General features: G+C 41.7%; 1 long non-coding RNA gene across 1 annotated transcript; it reads left to right on the top strand.

Annotated features, from left to right (window-relative positions):
• Positions 1 to 809: 809 nt before the first annotated feature.
• On the top strand, positions 810 to 4,783 carry LOC117531219. Its single transcript, XR_004566566.1, has 3 exons — positions 810 to 2,772; positions 2,890 to 3,000; positions 3,403 to 4,783. It is a non-coding gene; the product is annotated as an uncharacterized LOC117531219 (long non-coding RNA).

Raw genomic sequence — 4,783 nt, 5'->3', positions numbered from 1 at the left:
TGTTTGAGGAAATGGTTTTGTTGTACAGAGACCTCTGTGTGGGCTGTCGTTGGTGGTGCGCTGCTGAGTTTGTGGTGCTGTTGACGCTCTGGGGTGGTGTCAAGTTACAGCTGATCGCTGTGACGGACAGTTCGGTATGTACAGCGCAAAGTAAGCTCCTCTTTCAGGTATTTGTTGTTTATATTTATCTGTTTGAAATGTAGGATTTTGGACCAAGCTGTGGAAGGAGGCCCTGCTGCTTTGCACTGCCGAAAGATTTCGTCCTGCGAGACCTGTGGATGTTCCCTGTTTGCCACGGCTGCTTTACGCTCTGCGTGGACATTTGGAAAACTCTGCCAGCTGCATGTGCTGCCGGGCTGCGTGATGCAAGGGCGCCCTCATGTGGTCATGATCGGTGGTGTTTTAAATTAGTCTTTATAAACTTGTCTTTTTAATTACAAATTTGATCGTTAATAAATTCTTTTTTTGTATTTGGGAACCACTTCTGCCTCAATTGCAACGAACCGGTATGTCTTAGGTTAAAGTTATTTCAATTGTCTAATTCCCTGGGTGAAATTCCCAGGGTGGTGTCAGAAGTCCGACATATCATGTTTGTTCATGATTTCTAATTGTCTTGACGATTAGGAGCAACTTGTCCGCTTTTCCACATTTTGGTGTCAAGAAGTGGGATGCAAACTGAGATTATAGAGGTGTGTTCTGTTTTTTTTTTTTTAGTGAAGTAAATTTTTTTTTTTTTTTTTTTGTTTTTTCCTGTTTTCCAGAGCAAAGCAGCAGGTGGCCTCGGTGCAAGTAATTTCCCCTATTTTGGCCGCATCCTCATTGTGGGAAAGTCTCGGGGGGTATGATGGCAGAGGAAATGCAGGAGCTGAGAGAGTTAGTCACTCAGCTTAGGATGGAGAATAAGAGGTCGAAGCAGGAACAGGCTGAGGCAGTACCTGGCCCGAGTGTAGAACCCTCATCTCAATTGTCCTCGAGTGGTAATGCTCCAGTAATGGAGAAGTTTATTTTTTTACCCCGAGATAGAAAATGTCCCATGTTTAATGGTAAGACAGGTATGGGGTTGGCTGAATGGTTGGAGGAGATGCAAGCTTGTGTGAGAGCCTGTCATGTCTCTGAAGCTGACCAGGCATTTTTTTATTTTGATCATCTGGAGGGGGAAGCACGTAAGGAAATAAAGCATCGTTCCAGTGAAGAGCGCTCAGACCCATTAAAGATCAATGGGGTGTTGCAGGAGCTGTATGGGGATGCAGAATCTTATGTGGCGCTTCAAGAGGCCTTTTTCTCCCGCAGACAGCGTGAGGGAGAGACTCTGTTAGGGTTTTCATTGGCATTAATGAATCTGATGACAAATGTTAAGCAGCGCACACCTATGGTGTCCCAAATGCAGAGGTTTTGTTATGTGGTCAGTTTGTTGAGGGTGTGTTTGATGGGTCACTTTGGCGTGAGTTGAAGCAGTTTGTGACTGTAAAATGACACAGACGACGTAGCTCTACATATGTTTCAAATAGATCTAATGGAAAACATTCAAACATAGAATTTATTTAGGCTGCAGACCGATATACGGAGCCTGCCTGGGGACATGACGGTAATTTTTTTTTTTTTGGCCCAGATTCTTGCGTTCCCGCGAAATATAGCGCCTCGTAATAGTTTTTGTGTTCCCTCGCAATATCCTTATATTACAGCTCATGTCTATCAGAGCCCACAGAGAGTGAAATCAGGTGCGGGGTGAGACGGAACGCAATGCGCGCGCAGACATCAACAAGATTCACAAGAGGATGGTAAAAAAAAAAAAGCATAAATGTTCATAAGGCACTAACAGGTGTTGCTGTAAGTTTCTTGCATACATCTATTTTTTTAATATCATGAAACTGCCAAATTAATGTGGTTAATGGTGCCGTTTTCGTGATCGGCTTATGACTGTAATGTCGCGCCACTGACTGTAAAATGACAGACTACATAGCTCTGCATATGTTTAAAATAGATCTAATGGAAAACATTCAAACATAAAATTTATTTAAGCTGCAGACCGATATATGGAGCCTGCCTGGGGACATGACGGTAATTTTTTGGGGGGGCCCAGATTATTTATTGTGTTTGCGCGCAATATAGCGTTCCCCCGCAATATTATTGCGTTCCCTCGCAATAGTTTTTGTGTTCCCTCGCAATAACCTTATCATATTACAGCTCATGTCTATCAGAGCCCACAGAGAGTGAAATCAGGTGCGGCGTGAGACGGAACGCAGTGCGCGCGCAGACAACAGGATTCACGAGAGGACGGTAAAAAAATGAAAGCATAAACGTTCATAAGGCACTAACAGGTGTTGCTACTTACTACCACTGTTGTATAAATAAACTATATTTCATACGGAGCCTTAGAGCTGTGCAAGTTGTAGCAACTTACACAGCTCATCTCTCGTGAATCCTGTCGCTGTCTGCTGCATGTGTGTGCACGCATATGCGTTCAGTCCCCCACCACCTGATCCCACTCACTGTGTGCTCTGATAGGCATATGATATTGGGTTATTGCGAGGGAACGCAAGAATCTGGTCCCAAAAAAATAAAAATAAATAACCATGTCCACAGGCAGGCTCTGTACCTATAGTGTTGAGATTTCTGATTAACAAACTCATACTTTGCAGGTCAACCACCAACTGCCCCAGACAGGCAAACCAGCCAAGCCTTGGGAGCCAACAAAGAATAGCAGAATTTGTTCAGAACATTTCCTTGGTGGAGCACCTTCAACGAAGTACCCAGATCCATGCTTGAATCTAGGTATGCATTAAATATTTCTTAAGTTATCTAAGGCAAACAGTCAGACCTAGGACTTGTTTTCATATTCCCATAAATGTACACAGGAATAATTGTCTTTTTTTTTTTTTTTTTTTACAGGTTATCATAATATTCGCAGTCTAAGCAGCTCTAAGAAGCGAAAAGCACCCACAGTCAGAACAACTCCAACCCCAGCACCTCAAAGCAAGCGGCTGCATTCTGAAGACCTTGGTGAGTGCATCAAAATGTGTAATTTAAAAATTTCCTTTTTATTTTTTAAGTTAGAGCTGTAATAGAATTTTTTTTTTTTTGACTGATAACATGCGCAATCTAACTATTAGTTTCATGCATCCACCGGTAATAAAATTATATGACTGTTTTTCAGCAACAAGTAATAGTTACATTTTGTCTCTGGGGAACAAGCATTTTAATGTCTTCACCACAAATTTATGGTGAATTGACAGACTTTTTTTGTCTCTTGGTTACAACTATATGTTTGTTACTCATCAAGTTATGAATTGACAGTATCCGATTTTTCTCTGGGGGGACATCTATACGTTAAAGTTGTTAACATTTCTGTCCATCATATGTTCATTATTAATTTCTTTTTCCAATCTAACTTTTCTTTCCCAGAATCGACACTCTGGAAAATCCAGCAAGAGCCAGAGAACTTGTTTTTCATGGATCACAACTACACGCAGCCAGAGACTAAACCTGCGTCTGGGTCTGAACGTGATCCTGAGTGCACGCCCAAGTGTGAATCAGTGCGTGAGCCTAAACATGGGGTTGAGTCTGCCATGGACAATGCATGTCAAGCATGTGCCATGAAACAAATTGAAATTGATCAACTAGCTGCTAAGGTTAAAGTCTTGACAATTAAGTCTAAGCAAAAATACGACAGATGTGATAGTTTGATAAACACGGATTCTAAAGTACGGCGACACACTGGGCTGGAAACTTGTGATGTGTTCAATACAATGTTGGAATTTTTGACACCCAAAGCTAGTCGTATGGGTTATTGGGAGGGCCCGCAAAGAGTTCTTGCAAGTAAGATTAGGAGATACAAGAAAACCCCAACAAAATCAGGACCAAAAAGGAAATTGTCTGTTAAAGAAGAGTTTCTCATGGTGCTTATGAAGTTGAGGGTGGGTCTAAAAAATAAGTTGCTAGCTGCCATTTTTAACACAACAGATTCCACTTGTTCTCGAGTGATACACACATGGGTTAGGTTCCTGGCACGAGTTGAAGAATCTCGTATTCTGGCCTGAAAAAGAACACATCAAACAGATGATGCCAGCAGCCCTTGCACATGCATACCCCAACCTGCGATGCATAATAGACTGCAGCGAAACCTTCCTCGAGAGACCATGTGACCTTAAACTCCAGTCTGCAACTTGGTCTGATTACAAGCACAGTAACACTTTGAAATACCTAGTAGCCATAGCCCCTACTGGGCATATTTCATTCATTTCACGGGCATGGGGAGGGAGAACTACAGATAGATTCATAGTTCAAAATTCTAAATTTCTGGACCTGATTGAACCGTATGATGTGGTCATGGCTGATTGTGGTTTTCCTTTATAGTAAGACTTGCTATTCAGGAGGGCTTCTCTTGTAATACCACCATCCAGTTCTGGAAAAGATCAGATGTGCAAAACAAATGTGGCAAAAAACAAAAAAAAATAGCCAACACACGCATACATGTTGAACGGGCCATCAATCGATTAAAGTGGTTTAAAATCATCAGCAGAAAACTCCATCACTATGGCATATCTGTTTGATGACATACTGCTCATCTGTGCAGCTCTGTGTAACCTTCTCCCTCCTTTAGTTGTCTGAATGAAAACTCTTATTTCACAATGTGTTAAGCTAATTAATATTTTTTTAAATTTTTTGTTCCATAGTCCAGGCTGTACTGTCCTCTGAAAAGCCATACAATGATTATTTAAAAGGGGACTATTACATTAGGCCACACTCTTTCATTTTCTACCTCACAGGCCAATTTGTAACTGCA

This window comes from Thalassophryne amazonica, chromosome 18 (assembly GCF_902500255.1).
Source record: "Thalassophryne amazonica chromosome 18, fThaAma1.1, whole genome shotgun sequence".
Classification (NCBI taxonomy): domain Eukaryota; kingdom Metazoa; phylum Chordata; class Actinopteri; order Batrachoidiformes; family Batrachoididae; genus Thalassophryne; species Thalassophryne amazonica.
The sequence above is the reverse complement of the archived record's forward strand: the minus strand, read 5'-3'. Positions and strand labels throughout refer to the sequence as shown.